The sequence below is a fragment of the Bufo gargarizans genome, chromosome 9 (assembly GCF_014858855.1).
Source record: "Bufo gargarizans isolate SCDJY-AF-19 chromosome 9, ASM1485885v1, whole genome shotgun sequence".
Classification (NCBI taxonomy): Eukaryota; Metazoa; Chordata; class Amphibia; order Anura; family Bufonidae; genus Bufo; species Bufo gargarizans.
This window is the reverse complement of record NC_058088.1, coordinates 105413609-105434410: the sequence shown is the minus strand read 5'-3', so window position 1 is coordinate 105434410 and position 20802 is coordinate 105413609. Positions and strand designations below refer to the sequence as shown.

At 40.6% G+C, this 20802-nt stretch overlaps 1 protein-coding gene across 3 annotated transcripts in view; it reads right to left on the bottom strand.

Annotated features, from left to right (window-relative positions):
• Positions 1–20802, bottom strand: part of ARHGEF9 (Cdc42 guanine nucleotide exchange factor 9) — a 381458-nt gene that overhangs the window by 96915 nt on the left and 263741 nt on the right. The gene's annotated exons all lie outside the window — the stretch shown is intronic.

The following is a 20802-nucleotide window of genomic DNA, read 5'->3' as shown; positions in this document are numbered from 1 at the left end:
GTCCACGCACATGTTCTGTTCAAATTTTAAAGTAAGCCCTCAGAACCATTCCTCTGTTGGTTCCAAGGAAAACCAGTCTGAAATTGATCCGTCTTTTCCCAAAACTCCAGTAAAACTTTGTCATGTTCTACTCTGGGGAAATTTTATAGAAAAAAAGGACACTTAAGACAACTAAAGGAGTTGTCACACGAAAAATATTCTACATTTTTAAAACCAGCACCTGGGTTAGAATACTTTTTTTCTAATTGCATGTAAAAATGTAGTAAAGCCATTAAGCTATACAATAAAATGTATCTGTATAGCACCACCTGCTGTTTGTTCTTTTCTTTATTTCTCTGTCCACCTCTCTGAGATGGCCGCACATGATCAGGGAGAATTACAGAGAGAGAGCTACAGCAGAAAGGTGAGTAAGGACACGCACCATGAGATGCCAGCCTGAAATAAATCTAACAGTGCAAGCCAAACAATGTATGTAGAGATTAGAGCTGAGCGAATTTTCACCCAAAAATTTGCTTCGTGACAAATTACTTTGTCACATAGAGCATTTTTCTTTATGTAGCGGGTGCAATGACAGGGAGCAGCGATAGAGTCGCCCCCGTCATTGTACCCCTCAGATGCTGCATTCATACTTGATCTCGGCATCTGAGTGTAAAATTAACAACAAAAAAATTGAATCAAACTTACTGCCTCCATTTCCTTGCGACGGGCCAGCCACCACCATCTTGCTTGAAAATCTCAGCCGAAATCCCGTGCGGCGCAAAATTAAGTCATCACGCCAGCTGGCGTGGTGACGTATGACGTCATCATCACGCCGGCCAGCGTGATGATGTAATCTCGCGCCGCATGGGATTTAGGCTGAGATCTTCAAGCAAGATGGAGGCTGGCTGCCCGTCGCGAGCAAATGGAGGAGGTAAGATTGGATTTTTTTTTTTTATCCTGTTGCACGAAGAATTTTTTTTTTTTCCTGTTGCACGAGGAAATTCAGCATCTAGGTGAATCAAATTTATCCTGAAATTCGGATCGAATTCCACTTCGTGGGATTCGATTCGCTCATCTCTAGTGGAGATCTCTGGATCCATGTGAGGTACAGGGCTGGTTCCAGCATTGTTAAAAAGATATTGCCATGAACTATATGGTGTCTGATTTATTTTCTTTACATTAATCATTGGATAATCCCTTAAAAAAATTATGTAAAGCTTTTCATCCCACTGCTAAAGATGTGCAGCAGATGCAAATGGTCTTGTTTTTCTCCCATCTTTGATGGCCTTTGCTGGTACTTTTCATGAACTCATGTGCTGCTGTCTTGTTATATTTTTTGTTCTCTTAACACATTGCTGTCACAACAAGAGCTTTTAAGAAACTGTGTACTTGCTAAAAATGTTACAATCAGAGAGGGGATGTGACAAAAGCGCAACGCATGGAAGTCCGACTGATTTAGTATACTTTGATGATTTCCAATGTGCATTATGAAGTCATAATACAATAACAGCTCATACAACCCTTTGTCATTGCTCACTTGCTTTCCTCAGTTCTCACAGGCCCAGGCTGGCATGTTGTTTGCCTGTTACACTTTAATTTTACAGATGATGCCTACATCACCAAATATTCTGAAACTTGAAATGGCTGCCTGGACTGTATGTCACAGTCAGTTCATCACATATTTAGGAATATTATTACAAAACCTAAAAGAATCCCATTTGCACATTGTTAACATGGTGTCTTTACTGTGTTTAGCAGTGGATGTCTTTCTCTGTCTAGGTCCATAGCAAACCTGGACATATGACAACCTGGTCTGGACATATGAAAATGAGGATAGCCTGTAAAAGTTTCCATTTGTCACCATTTATATTATTAGGATGTGAAGCTTCAAATATAAAAAAGGGTTGACTGATCACGACAGCTCTGTTTATATGGGAACTGCATTGTCATCCAGTTGATTTTGCCTGGAGGAGTTGCCATCAAAAAGCTTAATAGGGACCTTTTAGGGCTTATAGACAGTTTTTTTCTGCTGTCAAAATCCATTGATGTTCCATTACCACAATATTTAATTGGTGCTTAAAGTAAGAAACCACTTGATATAATATATTAAAGGAGTTGTCCCATAGAATTGACCCTAGTCCCTATGACCTATTTGAGCATGTGTACATCATAGAGGGGGGAGGTCCCTGTCTATGAACTGGAGCCGAAATGCCTGGCTGGTCCTAGCTTACATTAGCGTTATTGCTTCCATTGTTCTACTCATTACACAAGCAGATGAAAAGAACATAAGAGCTGGTGCTGGCATATAACTCAGCAAGACAGTGTTGGATGGACCCCACTGATTATAATAGTCTGTTTCCATGAGTAATATTCTACTGGACAAGATAGTGCAACTGCAACACCTGCTACTCTATTTCATCAAGTACTTTTGATGGAATCTGGGATGGAGACCATAAAGGAACCTTCTCCTTGAAGCCTAGCAAGATCAGTTGCATTCCAGGGATATTAGGAGCAAGACCCACAGTGATCAGGTGATTGTGGCCCCAATCTAAAAGAATTTGTCTATGATGATACAAGCCCACTAAAGATATGCCATAAATGTTTGATAGATGTGAATCTCATCTCTGCACTTATCTCCAGAACAAAGGTTCCTTGATCTCCGTCCTGGCTGGTTAGGTGGCCACTCAATGGCCATTGCATCCGTGCATGGAGAGGTTGCAAGCATGCACTTCTATGGGAGTTTTGGCTCTACTACCGGTATTTTCAGCAGTTTCCATGACTCCCATAGCAATGAATGAGTGGCCACCTCTACATTCTCTCTCTGCCAGAAGTTGCTTCCAGGCTGGGTTCAGAGGATACCTATATTGGAAATAGATGCAGTTCCAGAAGAGGGACTCATATTTATCGGACATCTATGACACATCCTGCAGATATAAATATCAAAATGGTATGGTCATCTTACCAACCCTCTCTACTTGACAATCTAATGTGCAAGGACTAGTCTGGAGGCTCAGATCCACATCAAAACAAGAGGCCCAGAAACACAGTGAACAAAATTAAACTTTGAGTTCAAAGGTAAAAATGTTCCAAACAGAGAACCCTGGTGTCAGCTGAAAACAGACTTGATGTGTGCCATGCATTGGTCTTTTCCATTCATAACTTAGGTCCTGTGTTCTTTATTCTGCATACCACCATGACATGAATTGTTAGTGACATTGTCATCAGTCAGCTCAGTTCAGAAAGTTTCTGCTAGTTGCATTGCTGCACACCAAGCCTTATTATAACACTGACCCATGACAAGTAGGTAATGTCTATGCCAAAAGCACTGATGCCCTTGACAGACAGTGATTGTGACTCCTGTCAGCCACAGCGTTTAACATAGTTTAGCCACAACTTGGGGACATTGCTACCACGTTTGTCATTCCTGATTTGATTTACTGCATCCCAAGCACTTTTCAGCTTGCCTTCTCAAAAACTAAAGCTTTGGGAGAGACAAACAGCTTGGAAAGAGTTACAGGCAGAAGGGAAAAGCTACACACTCACAATACGTACGTCAGAGCCTAGAAAACATTCCCTTGTCTACGCACAATCTCGTGCGCACTACACAGAGGCTCTTATTTTAGCCATACAATGCATAACTCCGTCACTCTCATTCTGTGCCTTTGTCTCTCCATTTTGTGACAGCTCAAAAGATCACCCTTCAATAGGGTTTCCTCCCTTGTCTTCAGGGGCCTCACAATCCACGACTGTCTCCAGTACATCACAAAGCTTTTACCAATGTGTGATGTGCACACATGATGAAATAATGAGAGGGAAGTGCTGTATTAATGGATGTCTAGAAATACAAAGAAGAAATAAATGAAATATAATTTGCCTGCTTTGGAGAGTGATCTAATTGAAAGACGTTTTTTGACTCAAAACGTAATGTGATGATTTTTTAAGATGGAAAATATTTTACACTTCATCACTCAAAATCATGTCACATCATCCTTGTACTTCACAGTCATTTGGCATCACCAGTTTCCCAATGAGACCTGTGTCACATGGGCATTTGGCCCATCACTTTTAACAGTGCTGTAGGGACCCTCTTACATGAGTCATATAGGAATGGCAATGCTGTTGTGGGGAGATGGGGGAATAGCAGTCACACTTGGTCCGTAGTACCGGAGGGGTCTAAAGGCTCCTCTGCCACACTAGTATTATAAGTGCCACATGGTAGATAAGCGGCCCTACTACAGATTTTGCATTAGGGCATAAAGGGCACGAGTGGTGTGATTCAATACAAAAAATACATAAATACATACAAACTTTAACTACAACATCTGATATTTTGACACAAAACTGCAAAGAAGGAGCGAAATTTACTAATACTGTCAAATCCTTAGACAAAATCAGTGCAAACTGAACATAGCCATACACTTTCAATAGCTGTAGGCCAAACGATCTTTAGGCTGACAGTTATCTTTCCCAACTCCCCCATACACATATGGGCTCATCCAAAAGCTATCACTCCAAAGTCGCTCCTGGCTCCCCATAGACGTATGGCTCATCCTCCTGGCTCAGCCAAATGAACATGTGTATTCAACGGGGAGATTGGAGAAAGCCTCTGGCAGACATATCTCCTGGCTTATCTCCCAGTAGAACAATAGGATCTGGCAAAAATATTCACTTCCCTTGACCCTCTTCTCTCTCAATATCATGCGTCAGGGGAGAGTTGGGAGCTCCTCATACTCATTAGACTGTTGTCCGAACCTGACAAGTTTTTGGCTGACAATACACTAATGTGTATGGGGAGGGGAGGTGCCTTAGACTGGACAGTCTAAAATAGAGGCTGATGTTGGATGAAAAATTTGGTGCATCTTTAGACTGTCTGGTCTAAGTTTATATCATCTATTGATTGGCTTACTTGCGCTACAATCAGAATTCCAGCCATGCCTCTTTCCTGTTATGCCACACCTACTTGCTTAGCGAGGCACAAAAAGTGTCTAAGACAGCAAATATGGTGTTTGATATGTGCACCAGAATTCTAGTTAAATTTTATTAGTTAATTTGCCCCATAGTGTAGAATTTACTGCTTTGGAAGCAAACAATGGGACAGAGAGAATCAAAATTGGAAGTAGCAGATGTGTTAGAATATATTTTGTTCTTCCTAACTAAAGGTTTCCTTTGTTTACCTGGAATAAATAGAGTCTAGTATAGAGTCAGATAGTTCTGCACCTTTCATGCTGAACTATTAGAAGTTTACACATTCTCTTCACACATTGGCCTAGATCTACTAATGTGTAACATTTTACTGGAAGTAACCACGAGGATGATGATTATTTTATTTATGATTTGAACAAACTATATTTGGACATTTTGTTGAGAATGTTACATAGAAAGAATAGGGAACAGAAACTACATGGTCGTCCTTATAAACAAGACATGTACGGAAGATGAATACATCTTAACTTGGCATGTCCTCTTCAAACCTTAAAGAAAATCTGTCAACTCCAAAACACCCCCCATACTACAGTAAAGCTTATACTAGACCTGCTCATCAGCGGAGGAGACCACTGCTATTAAATGCAGTGATCTCCTCCTCAGTATGAGGAGGAGTGATCGCTAATGCCATTGCTCACCCCCATTCTGATCACTGGCAAACAATGATTTTTAAACCTGTTGAAAGATTCCAATTATCTGATGAATGAACATTTGCTCGTTCATCAGGTAAACAGCAGCAGTATTGCACTGCCAGATCTTTACGATAAGTAATGCAGGAGTAATATCAGCTTTAGTGGTGTATAGTGTAAGTGATGTTGAGTCCGGTTATGTAATTTTTACCAGCAGTAAAATGCATTAAGAGGACTCACACACATATTGGAGAGGACTCAAAGTGGAGTCCTCTCCATGCATTTTACTGCTGGTTCATTGGGAGCAGAGATAAAAATTACATAAGCAGACTATGCCTGACATACACTACACACCACGTACTCTAGTTTGGGGGCTGTTTTGGAGCTGACAGATTCCCTTTAAAGGGGTTTTGCAGTATTTAAAAATTGGTAACCTATTCCTAGGATAGGTCACCAATATCAGATCGGTGGGCGTACACCCTGCACATCAAATTGCTGTTCAGTTGTTCAGGAGTAGCTCCAGCACTGGAAATAGGCGTGGACTCTACACAGTTTCACCCATTGTGTTGAGCGGAAGCAGACTAGGAACTTAAAGTTGCCCTGGAAAAAAACTAAAAGTGGCCCCATGTTGTAGTTGGGTCCAAACTGACAGAAAGGAGGGCAATACAAGTGGGTAGGGCCAACACATGTGAGCAGGAACAACAGAAATAGGTAGAGTCTTCAATACTGTAGTGCAGAAAAAAATACTGCTCCAGCAGAACCAAATACCACAGTGTAGCACAAAATACTGCCACCTGCCGCACAGTATGAAACTGTATCATCTTTCTGAGGATGGCAATAGAGTTGGACTCAGGAAGGCACCTGTGTCCTCTGGCCAGGTGCATAAGTGTCTGATGCTCTTATATTAATTAATGCTGAGAGCATCAGATCTTCGTGTGTGGCAGCTATAAGGAGAACTAGGGTGGCCTCCTGGGCATCAGCCCACAGGGAAATTTCCCTGTAGGGTTTATGGCCAGGCCGTTCCTGGTGTTGAGGATGGAGCTTGGTTCGATTCACTTCAATAGGAGCAGCACTGCAGTAGCCAGCTCCTTCCACTACACAATGGATGATGTATAGTTCTTGTGGCTATTCCCAGCACTGGAGCTACTCCCAAACAACCAACCGATCTGATATTGATGATATCCTAGGTATTTAATAATATAAGTTATACTAGGTAGACGAACAGCCGGGGAGCAATCATATTGTTCAAACTTAGTCTCTGTGAATTAACCTTTATAGTATTTTGGAAAGGTTTGTGAATTATTAGCCTTATCACAGCTTCATTCTATTAGCATAATAACAGTTTCATGATATTGAGAATGTAACATTTGTCATTTCTTCTGCAGTATGGCTTTTTAAATTTTCTTTTTACTTTTTAGTATGTATATTAATTGTTAAATATAATTTAATTGACATTTAATATTATCTAATAAGATGAGTGATTTTTTCAAAAATTCGATTTGCCGATTCGCCCAATTTTTGGGGAAAAATTTGGTTCGATCTGAATTTTTGGGTGGCGAATTACATAAAAAAATGGCTATTTCCTAGCTGCAGAGAGCCTTTATATGGTATAGAACACTGTTCCTTTCAGTAACACGCATAGAGATGTCTGCTTTTGTAGTGAAATAATACTGTGAGTCCGTATGACATGTAGATGACAAGCGTCGCACTTAGAATCACTGAACACTTCACTTATTTGGGCAATTATGGGGCCAAAACTGACCAAATAACTCAAGTATGAACTCAGCCTTACAGGTTGATGTTAGTGCCAAGAAGAAGCGCACTCCTTTTGCATCATCGTCAGCTGATTCCACCTAGATGTCTACAGAACCTGTTCTATTAAACGCTTACACAAGTAGAGCCCCCCGACAGAGTGGAGAGGGTGTCAGCAGAAAGTTTGTGTTGACGTCACTGATTATTTTGTCCTTCCTCTGATCCATCAGAACAATAACCCCCCAAAAACGGATCCTGTCTGTGGAGCATCCGCCTTCACTCAGTCAGGATTTAGTCAGTAATCCATCAGTATTCAATTGTGCCTGCAGTGGAGGCTGTGGAAACAGTGGATGATGAGGAGGTAGAGGCGGACATTGTCGCAGGACCAACGGCGTAAGAACGTTGAGGTGGAAGCGGCGTCACCTGGAAAAGTTGCTGGTGTGGCTGGGCAGGAACCACATTTACCCAGTGGGCCGTAAAGGACATATATTTTCCTTGACCGTAGTTACAGCTATCGACCAATTTTACCCAAAAAGGCTGTTTCACCCCAAAAAATTGACGTAATTCGGTCTATACAGAAGGAAGTCTCCAATCACTCATCATTTCCCCCCCAAAATGTACAATCATCAATAAATTTTCTCCCAAAAAGCCTGTTTCACATAAAAAGAATTTCACCACTACGTAATTCGGTCCATACAGCAAAAGTGGTGCACAATCGCCCATCAATTTTCCCCAAAAATTCCTGCTTCACATCAAAATATTTCACTACTACGTAATTCGGTCCATACAGCAAAAGGAGGTGTACGATTACCCATCAATTTTCCCCAAAAAAGGCTGTTTCACATAAAAAAAATTCACCACTACGTAATTTGGTCCATACAGCAAAAGAGGTGTACAATCGCCCATTAATTTTCCCCAAAAATTCCTGCTTCACATAAAAAAAATTCACCACTGTTTAATTCAGTCCCTACAGCAAAAGGAGGTGTACAATCACTCATTAATTTTCACCCAAAAAGCCTGTTTCACATAAAAAAAATTCACCACTACGTAATTCGGTCCATACAGCAAAAGGAGGTATACGATCACTCATCAATTTTCCCCAAAAAGGCTAGTTCACATAAAAAAAAGTCACCACTACGTAATTCGGTCCATACAGCAAAAGAAGGTGTATAATCACCCATTATTTTCCCGGAAAAAAACATGTTTGAAATAAAAAAAATTCACCCATAAAAGGATAATAGAGTATGCCTACAGAGTCCTTTTGTTATGGCTTTGCACAGGGAGCAAGAATGTTACCCACAATTCTGATGGAACTCCTGATCTTAAGAAACTAGACTTAGACTCCAAAGTAGAGGCTCTCGTGTGTGCTGTGGAGATGGAATGCAGACGGAGCAGATAAAAACACATGCATATTTTCAACTTGCTGAAGCTGCTTGATTAAATTGTGAATAGATGGTAAAGGCAAAGTCTGCTGGTATGTTGTCATCAGCGTCTTCATTATGTTTACTGCAGGACCCATGATGACGTAATTCGGTCCAAACAGCAAAAGAAAGTGTACAATAACCCATCAATTTTCCCAGAATTATTTTTTTTTTTATAAAAAATTTCACCAATAAAAGGATAATGGAATTCGGTTTATACAGACCAAAATCTACAATCACCCATCAATTTTCCCAAATAAAGCCTGTTTCACATAAAAAATTTCACCACTACGTAATTTGGTCTATACCGCAAAAAGGGCTTTACCACATATAACTGCCACGCTGAACCGCTGCAACTTAAAATTAAAATATTGTGAAAAAGTTCACTAACCTTGGCTCAAATTGTCACACTGTAGTCCAGGGTTCCCCAACTCCAGTCCTCAGGGCCCACTTGCCGGTCAGAATTTAGGAGTATCCCACAGAATGAATACCTGTGGTAAATCCTGATGGATGGACACTAATTATATCAGCTGACCAATACTAAGGAAATCCTGAAAACATGAACGGAAGGTGGGCCCTGAGGACTGGAGTTGAGGACCACTGTGACAGCTAATTAATCCATACACACTGAGCAAAGGGTACCTGAGATTGTGTCTTTGGGGTTTTCATAAGCTGTAAACCATAATAATCCAAATTATAACAAATAAAGGCTTGAAATATCTCACTTTGCATGTAATGAGTCTATCTCATATATTAGTTTCACCTTTTAAGCTGGATTACTGAAATAAATAAACTTTGCACGATATTCTAATTTTTGGAGTTTTACCTGTATAACAAATAAGACGTAGAAATATTTCCTTGTAATAAACCCTGTTAATGCCCGTTTCAAACAGCACTTGCACCCTAATACGAACAGTTTGCTGGAATGACAGAGCTGTATAATGGCTATTTGGATCCCCAGTCAGTGCTGCAAGGTGTAATAGGATTGTTCCTATTACCCAGGCTGAAACCTCCCCTACTGAACCCTGTTCAACATAAATGCTAGGGAATGATTCCTCCCTATCCTTTCCCTACACCTTGAATAATCTTTCCCTACACTTGTAAATCATTTTTTTAGCACAATTACGTTTTTTCTAACACTGTCCCTAGCGCCTGCTGACGTCTCTCTCCGCACTAAGTACACTGGTAAATGGCAGAATCTAAGATGGCTAACACTACTTATAGGGCTGTGACATCACAGGGCTGGCTGGCTGCTGATTGGCTGCATGCATGGCATTATGGGTGATCCCACCTTCCTAGAGTTCCTTTCTCCATGTCCTCACACGTGCAGCAGCCATTTTAGGAAAAAATGTGATTCGTTATCGTTACCACGAAGCGTGAGGAAATTTGGTGCAAATTCGGATCGAATTCTACTTTGTCAGCTTAGATTTGATCATCTCTAATTATATAATATTGTAAGTGTGTCTTAAAAAGCTATTTTACTTCTGAAAATTCCTGTATTTTCACATCTGCATTAAAGGCTCCGCTCAGGGCCTCCGTCACAGGGGTAATAAAAAATAGCTTAGAGGAAAGTCCTGCGTGCAGGACTGTTTCTTTGCTAAAACAAACAATGGATCTTATTGTAGTCAATAGGGTCTGTTAGGGTACTTTCACACTTGCTCCAGGACATATCCGGCAGGCTGTTCACCCTGTCGGATCCGTCCTTCCGCTGTTTTGCCGTGCCGCCGGACCGCCGCTCCGTCTCCATTGACTATAATGGGGATGGTGCGGCGCTCCGGCGCAGTACGGCAGTTCGCAGTCAGAGGCCGCCGAACTAAAAAGTCGGACATGCAGGACTTTTAGTCCGGCGGCCTTTCGCCGCGCACTTCCGTACTGCGCCGGAGCCTTGCCCCTGTCCCCATTATAGTCAATGGGGACGGATCGGCGGAGCGGCGGTCCGGCGACACGGCGAAACAGCGGAAGGACGGATCCGACAGGGTGAACAGCCTGCCGGATCCGTCCTTCCGCAAGTGTGAAAGTACCCTTAGGCCCCGTTCCTATCAGTTATGTGCCAAATCAGTTATGTTCCTGACAGTTATGTGCTGGTACTTACATTATTTTCTCTGATGTAAAAGAGCCCTAACACACACATATATATATATATATATATATATATAAGAGGCCTGTGGTACCACAAGATATATTCAGTGTGAAAGTTATGGTCAATAGTCTTTACGAGTGTAGAGCGAATCGAAGTTCACAAAGTGGATTTTCGATTTTGATTTACCACAAAGCCAAATTTTCTTGTGCTTCATGATAACAAATCGATCTTCCCTGAAATGGCGGTAAAAATGTAAAAAAAAACATTCTTAACTCATCCATTTGAGCGTGAAGAGGCTGCCGTGATCATCTTGCTTGAAGATCCAGCTCAAAATCTCATGTGCAGTGTGATGTTACCACATTGGCCAACCTAATGATGTCATCACTTGCCGCGAGAGATTGCACGCTGGATCTTCAAGCAAGATGGCTTCAGCTGCCTTTTTATTTTTGTTGATCAACCCCTGAAAGGCTTTAATATTCAACTAAGATGATGTGATCAGCAAAGAATGCGGCATCTGAGGGCTCGGCTCAATCGCTGTTCCCTGTCATTGCACTATTTACAAAGAAGAGTAATTCTTCACAAAGCAAATTGTTTTAGTAAAATTGGGCAAAGCAGCTGAATTGAATTTTTGAGAACTTCGCTCATCTCTAATCGTTACCTTCAGATTACACCACCCCAAATTTCTAGTAAATAAATTAAGCTAATCACTTTGTAGTTTTTATTATTAATCGTGTCATTACATAACAAAATAATAAAGTGCAAATATATATTCATTGCCAACAAGTGGTAAATATGCACAAATGTCGACTGTGGGTTCGGTGTTCGGGTGATTTTATTATTTTCCGTTCTTCATGTGGTCAGTGCAGTGATGTCACCGAAGGTCTTTTTGCAAGTCTTGCAGAAAAGAAGATACCGGCTGCGTGATCGAGTGAATGAGGTGAGTTTTTTTTTAACCCCTTAATAGACATTTTATTTAGCATTCTGTTTTAAGAATGCTATTATTTTCCGTTATAACCATGTTATAACGGAAAATAATAAAGTTCGGGTCTCCGTTGACTTAAATGGGGTCCGGGTTCGGGGTGAAGTTCTGGTCAGGTTAAGGGTCCCGAACCCGAACTTTGACCTGAAGTTCGGCTGAACCCGGCAAACCCGAACTTCCATGGGTTTGCTCAACCCTACTCATAGCCCTAAAAATGAAACATGGCTTCTTTGTTACTCAGCTGATAACATTTTCCTCTGTTAAATATATTATCACACAAGACTCCTTCCTTCTCATTTAACCAGTGACTACATGATATAGTATACAGGATAAATGTTACGACTATACGTACTGTGTATTACATACCCTGGAGTGCAGGCATCTACTAGGTCTGGGCCAATTACATGAGGCCTATTTAGGGACCACTGCCGCTCTGTAATTTTAATGTCATATAAATAATAAAAGCACACTAATGACACAAGGTTTCTACAGCATTATAGCGTTATGGAAACAAACCAGTTGGTTGTAGTCAGGAACCTGGTCCCATTGAAGTTTTGCTATGATACTCAGGCACTAGAAGATGTTAAAGGGGTTTTCCAGTGGTAAGACTATGCAAATGAAGTGCAATGGGACAGAGGATAGAGATGTGCTTCTTTCTTTTTATTTATAACATTCTTGGCCTTCAGTTAAATTTTTGAGGGTCTTGGAAAACTCCTTTGAAACAAACTGCCACATTTCTATTTAATCAGGGGGGAATTTCCTGGATATTTTTCTCAATCTTCTGTTTCTGCTTTCTGAAATTGCACACTATTTTACAGTTTATTCCAGATGCCAAATACCAGATACTGTAGAATCCCACATGCCTTTTTTGCCGCAAATTTTCAGGAGCAGCTTTGTCGGACAAAAACAGTCGATAGAAAAGATAGGCAAAGTATCAGTCTCTCCTTTAAGGCTCATGCACACGGCTCTAGCTGTAGCTGTATTTGCATTATGCAAATTGCGGACACGGATACCGTCCGCTTCTGTATGGCATTTTGTGGAACGTAACATCTTGGGCTTTATAGAACAGTCCTATCTTTGTCTATAAAATTGACAGAATAGGATATGTTCTATTTTTTTGCGGGGCCAAGGAACAGCAATACGGATGCAGGCTTTTGCGGTCCAATTAAAGTGAATACAGATTGGATGCAGACCAAAAGTATGTTTGTGTGCATGATCCCTTATAGTACGGCGACATGAGTCGATATGCTGCATATTTTCATTAATGGAATTGTCTGCATAAAATCTAGATGAATTATAGTAGTAGTAAAGTGGATAAGATTTTTTAAAATATTATTTGCACGCAAAAGTATCCACACATAACTTTAGCCGTGGGGAAGAAATGCACAACATGAGTTGACCTCCTGTCACCGTTTGCAAGTCATAGCATGAACTCCATTGCAAATGGTATGTCCATATGGATTTTGCCACAGATCAGTGGCAAAATCCATAGCAGATTTTCTGCACCAAAAAATAGCCCACGTAGACACACCCTTATAGTTACACACTTGGATCCACTCCCGGCTTTGGTTCCACAACCGCCACACAAACTGCACATATGATTCCGGCCAAAGGAATATATTTTTTTGTTGTATTTATGTACTGTGTGTATTAGTGAAGTGCTATGTTGTGATGTTTTAAATTCAATATTATTTAAAGAATGAGAGACGTAAAGAATGATGAGATGTTTTTCAGTTAGCTGGCGATATTATTTAATGGAGGTAAGAGACAGGAGCAGTGAAAATTGAAGGTAACAGCAGGGAAATACCTTGACAATGATATTGTCAGGAATGAGGTATAGGAAGAAACACCAAACTGACAACCAGGAGGGAAAGGGAAAGCCACTAGGCCTCAACGCTAGGGACAGGAAAAGGTCACCTCCTAGTAAACCTACTCCTGGCCCTGACTCCTAACTGTGTGGGCACCCCTTGAAGGTAGAAATGCCCATACCCTTGAACCTGGGACCCTGGAGACCCTAAAGAGCCCTAAGAATATTGTCAGGGCTGAGGCAACCCGTTCCTTCCCAGATTAAGAAACAGGCGTTTCCCTGAGGCCTAGTAACAACAAGCAAGGAAGGGAAAACAAAACACAAACAAACGTGACACTTAACTTTTGTAGTGATGGACGAGCAGGAACACCAGAGACGACATCGAACCACAAATGTGTCTTTACAGTCATTACCTGTTGGGACTTGAGTTAACTGTCAAACATATGTAGTGACATTTTCTTTTTCCTCTATTTATTTGTAAAATGAGATTAGCCCTGTCAACTTACATTACCACTTTACAAAATGTATTGTAGAGCTGTGTCTAAGGGCTCACTACTAACACTATACATTTATATTTAAAATTGTAGGTCTTACATTATGTTACAGCCGTTCTCGCTCAGTATTCGTTAACCCAAGACTAAGAACATTTCTGACTCCCGTGAGAATGCATATAGCCTGTTATATGGGTGGTTCTACCTTGACACTAGTACTAAAGCTACCATGTATAAACCAAGTTGGCATAAAAGAATTGACAGACAGGCAGCGAGAAGAGAGCAGGGAATTATCTGTGTATACTTGTATACAGTAGGAAGCACAGCTCTGGAGCACAAATGACTTTAATGCTTGTTTTAGAGCTCCAGACAGCACACTGGTAATGTACTGTAGATGAAGGTAGACAAAGGACAGACTTGCAGACAGAGTCATAAGATACAGACAGAGCAGGCAGGCTGGATACTGTAGTTGGCAGGAACACAGACAAGGCAGACGGACAGGGTTAATTCAAACACAAACAGAACTGAAATGGGAAGTGAAGGCAGGGAGGAAACAGGCCTAGAGCACAATAGTAATACAGGCAGGAAATAATGCAGAATAAACGCAGGTAAATCACAATATATCTTCTGATTTTGGAACCTAAAGCTCAGGCACCCTCTAACTGGGAAGAGTGCCTGAAATACCCAGGGACCCCCAGTCATTGGCAGGGGAAGAATTGGAATGATTTGGAATTGGTTTTTAAGGAATTTAATCATTAGACATAGGGGGTATTTTATCATGCATTGCCCTCCAGAATTCTGGTTCCAAAAAGTAGCAAAAAAGGGGCTTTGCGACTTTTTGGAGACGTTTTGTGACTTTTTGAATTTTTTCGTCACTCACTCCAGTTTTTAAAGTGTCTGGTACAGTGGGTGTGGTTAGCTATTTTAGTTTTGCTCCAGATTTATCACTGAGACTTTTTAAAAAGTCTCCAATTCACTCCAGTACAAGGGCAGTAGGAAAACTGGAGTAAAATTTCTAGACAAAAGTGCCAGACTTAAAGATGCAATAAATTTAACAAGGAACATACAACATTTGATAAATGTGATGCTAAGTACCCCAAAACGGCCGTCAAACTGACTTCAAATGTTACCCTTATGATAAATTCCCCCGATATACTTTGCCCAAAAAACCCTTAGTTGAATGATGACTCTCACTAACACATAATATAAATTGAATATACTTTCCCACCCCTAATATCCCTTATACTCATACTTTTGGTAGGTTCTATACCTTTGGCAATGTGCACACAAACTAAGCCATTTAGCATGCAACAAATCAACCCAGCCTAACCCAAAATGCTCCACATCAACACTCTCTGCCCACAAGAAACACAGTACACAATCTACACAATTTAGGTGCTGAGCTGCTAAATTATCAGCTGCTACAAAGAGGAAAATGTTTATTCTTCTTATTAAAACATCTGTAAATTATATCTGCAAAAAAGTAAAAACATAATATAATAAGTGGATTCAAAAAAGAGGAGCAGTCATATCTGTCCTATCTCTCCTTTTATGATCCACTCCTGATTTTGGCTTCCAAAGCTGCTTTCAGAAACCTGACTGCGTGGCCGTACCCTAAGATGTATATAAGGTAAAATACTCAAAAATGTGCTAATGTAATGGCCTTTAGTCATATATTTTGCCAGTATGTGTCTCCCTATCTTTGCCTTGACAATGCAGAAAATTGTGGTCAACTACTCTTCTCTATACAACAGTACTTGTAAGAAAAATGCATACCACACGGTCTCAATGGCAGACTTATGCAACTGTATAGACATCCAGTGGCATACAAACCCTATGGCACACTTTTGGTGGAAAATTTCAATCGGTTGCCCAGAACGCTATTTCCAAACGTGATATGAACCCTTGCCTCATATTTTGAAAATTCCATGACCTGCACCAAATGACAAATCCAGCTTTACTACTGACAAATGTATGTTGTGTATATACATGTATGTGGAGAGTAAAAAAGGTTTTATCATCTGAGGTATCATTGGGAGTAAAATCTGAAACTGGGGGAAGGTGGATGTGTGAAAGCTGCGCAATCTGATCATTCGACTTCATACCTAACCATGGACCATTGGGCTACTGGTTTGTCGATCTAGAGAAGGGAGCCTAATGTTTGGGAGACATATTAAAATATAACCTTTATTAATCAATGCTAAAGCAAAACAAAGGCCCCGTTCAAATGAAACATGAAAATTAAAATAGGCGTTCAGTTATCAAACGCCAATAGGGTAGGTGAGTGCAACAAAATAAAAGCCCCATTCAAATAAAACAGGCATACTCAAATTGCGGCCCTCCAGCTGTTGCAAAACTACAACTCCCAGCATGCCCAAACAGCCTACAGGTTTCAGCCTACAGCAGGGCATTGTGAGAGTTGTAGTTTTACAACAGCTGGACGGCCGCAGTTTGAGGATGCCTGAAATAAAACATGAAAATTAAAATAGGCGTTCAGTTATAAGATGCCAATAGGGTAGGCGAGTGCAAAAAAATAAAATCTTCATTCAAATGAAACAAGAAAATTAAAATAGGCATTCGGTTATCATATGCTAATAGGGTAGGTGAGTGAGTGCAAAAAGACAAAAGCCCCATTCAACTTAAACATGAAAATTAAAATATGCATTCAGTTATCAAATGCCAATAGGGTAGGTGAGTGAGTGCAACAAAACAAAAGCCCCATTTAACTTAAACATGAAAATTTAAATATATGTTCAGTTATTAAGCGCCAATAGGATAGGTGAGTGAGTAGTTTGAATGTGGTTTTCTTAACATTGATTAATAAAGGTTGTGCTTTAATATATCTTCCAAACAATAGGCTCATTTCTCTAGATTGACACACTGAATTGCTGGAAGCTGATATATTGCTAAGGTGAGAATAGCCACTCGCATACTGAGAATTTTCTATTAGTTTTAGTTATAGATACATCATTCCATAAGAACAGGAAAGCACGTCATCATGAAAATAATACATAATAAATATCTATTCAATAATTAACAAGACAAAAATAGCGCACTTTTGCTGTCAGACCTGGAAGTTTACATACTGAACATTAGTATCACCTACGGTATTCGCACTAGAATCCCACGGAGACTCTCGGTGATGTGTATCCATTGTAGACAAAAGAGGATGGAGGGAGGATTCAGGGCAATTTACTTAGCCCATATAAAATAACATTAGACATATTGTGCGCCTGGTGCCCCACTCTCCTCAAAGCAGTCTGACAAGCAGATGTTACAGAACTGTTTGCTCAGTAATACATTAAATGGGCCTGCGGAAACTGACAGGCTGTCCACGTCCAGTGCTAAGTACCATTCTATGTATTCTCCCGGGAACACTGCAAACTTCCATAATGTTAAGTGCTAAGTTTACTGAGCATGGGTATAAGAGATCACTATTTGTCAGTGTCATTAAGACTGTATTACTGCAGTGAGCATAGTCCAATGAATGACTATATAGTAAAAGAGAGGCATCTACTGTATATTAATATTGGTAGAAGAATGACACGATACAGGGAGAAACTGGCTTTAAAGGGCATCTGTCAGCAGATTTATACTTACGAAACCGGCTGACCTATTGGCAGCTGAAGGCATCTGTGTTGGGCGCATGTTCATATGTGCTCATATTACTGAAAAAAATGATGTCTTAATATATGCAAATTAGTCATTCAGAGAAACTGGGGTGTTGCTGTTACTCCGCTCTCTCTACAACTTCCACGCCCTCTGCACATTGATTGATAGGGCCAGACAGTGTAAACGGGATCCTGCCTACCTGGCCTTGTCAACCAAAGTGCTGAAAGTGCATCAGTTGTAGAGAGAGCAGAGCCTCTAGGTGTAAGTGCTCAAGCACACGGCTGTAGCAGTTTTTTCAGATCTGCAAAACACAGATACCGGCCCGTGCATTTTGCCGAATGGAATGTCCGGCCCATAATAGAACAGTCCTATTGTTGCCTGTGATACGGACAAGAATAGGACATGTTCTATTTTTTTGCAGGGCCGCAAAAGTCGTTGCGCATCTTTTGCAGCCCCATTGAAGTGAATGAGTCCGCATCTGACCTGCAAAAAATGTGGATCGGATGCGGACTAAAACAACGGTCGTGTGCATGAGCCTAAACGGCAACGCCCCCATCGCTCCTAGAGTCTGCATATCTTAAAACTTCATTTCTCTTAGCTATGCGGGCACATGTAATAAACAGGTCAGCCAGTTTCATATGTACAAATCTGCTGACAAATGTCCTTTTAACAAAATACAGCACAATTTATGGAATGCTGGAAACACTTCTCCCCTCGCTCCACCATATCATTGTTGTACATCAAAGCCAAGAATGCTAGATCATTATAAATTTGGGGCAGCTTCCGCAAGTTGACTAGTTCAGGTCCTTGCATTTCATTATACAGGAACCCTGCCAATCAAGGAGAGGGAGGGGCTGGCAGAAGAAGTGGGAGGAGCAAAGGTGCACAGAGCAGCAACATAAAGCAACAGACGGCTAAGTGAAAGGTATCATTACATTCGGCTGAGTTACATCCTACAAGGCATTCCCTTTAATAAAAAATAAATAAAAAAATGATAATAAATGACCACCAAAGTATAAGTGAAAGATCTGCACCTGTTCTGTCTTTAGACCCATACCTGGTTTTGGCTCAAAATCACTGATGGAAATCACTGACCAAACATTGACTGTCTGAATAAGGGCTCATGCACATGAAAGTGTTCCGCCATTTCTGTACATTGGGGACTGCAAATTGTGGTCCCCAATGCATGGGCACCGCTCGCATGGTTGGCACAGACGGATGCAGAGCCATTCAACTTGATCGTGGTTGATCCATCTACACCTCAAAAAAATGGAACAAGTTCTATTCTTTGTGCAGTGCGGAGGCACGGACAGAAAACCCACGGAAGCACTCACAACAGTTTCACCCAATGAATGAATGTTTCGCTAATTCATCGGGTGATCGGCTGCACCATTAGATGGTCATTGTCAGGAATGAGCGTTGGTAGGAACATTCGTCACTGATAGTGTGTCCAACAACTGGGCCTTAAAGGCTATGTACACCTACGGAGACAATTTTTTTTTATGATTGCATGTTATTCATTTTTGGCAAAAAATGTTTTTTTTCAATTGGCATTCATTTAAAATATTGAGCTGTTATGTCACAAAGGCTTAACAGCTTTTCTAGCTGTGTGACTGATACTTTCACTTTGACTTTGGTCATCTTATAAACCTTATCGCTAAACTACTGAGATGTGATAAACAGTTATTTAAGCCACATTCTTATCACTAATACAAGAACTGAGCTATAGGAGTGTTTATGATGTCAGAGAGCAGAGATAAGGAGACCATCTGCTCCTGGTCTGACGGAAAAGATAGAAAATCCAAAAGGTGCTACTAGAGCATGTCAGCTATGTACAGAAAAAAAGGATGCTATATTTTGAATAAAGACCAATTTAAGAAATATATATTTTTAGCTTAAAATGAGTACAATGCAATAATAATAAGAAAAATTGCCCACAAAGGTGTACACAGCCTTTAAGGCTAGGTTCAAATCGGCCATCATTGCAGATTTCATTAAAAAAGCTGGAAAAATGAGCCTGACATCGTAAAATGATAGAAATCACGATGGACAGCTGACAGACTCCATTATAGTCAATTGGGTCAACTGGGGATTGCTCCATTTTGTCTTTCAGGATCCATAACTGTCATTATTTTCTTATTTTTTTCTGTTTCTCGCCCCACAAGAAGTAGTGGTCAAGCAGGAGGCAAGTATGTTACATGTCGCTACAGCCTGTGAGAACTAGGGCAATGGGTATGAATCCTGTTTTGTTGTCTACATTATCAGTTATACTCACATTAATTGTCTTCCTATGGTATTGGCCATAGTGTGTGAAGGTGTTTGCCTGACAAGTATATGTACCGTATGGTAGAAGGGATGTGCTCAGTCTGGTAGCCTCCTTCAGTATTCCTTAAAAACAATGGTTGGCAATGAGTATCAGCACAGCTGGTAGACAGCATTGGTGATGGAACATATTAAATCCATATTTATTGCCAGCGTAACAACCTATATTAAATGAGCAAAGTGCCTTCAAATTGAGCACAAGGTCCCAGGGGTAGTCGTAAAGCAAACAGCATCAAAGATCCCACTTTAATTTGATTGAATTTGCCTTATCAGCAGAAACTGGGCCAGTTTTAAGCAACCTAACAGGAAGGCTTCACAGTTTAAGTCTTTTGGGATTTAGTGTATTTATTCCAAGAAGGGCTGAGCTGAGTGAGCTCATTATATTTTAAGCTGTGAGTGACAAGATTCCAAAGGTTAACAAAAAAAAAAAGGACTAAATTAATGTATATATTCAAAAAAAGCAGACAGAAAGAGAACAGCAATGACCAATATCACATCATCCTCAAAACTGGAGACCTGGAAAGAAAGGAAAATCGAAAAGCCAGCAAATATGAAGTGATGCATGAGATAACACCTACTCAATATGACTGACTGGTTCCATCTGATGCACAGTGGTGCTCTGTTTAGGAAATGGAGAAACCCAGTGAGATGTTTTGTGAAGCATTTTAATCACCACTGGAACTAAAAGCCTCCACCATGGTGTATGTTTAACGCACTGTATGTGATAGAATAAATATGGCCAGATTA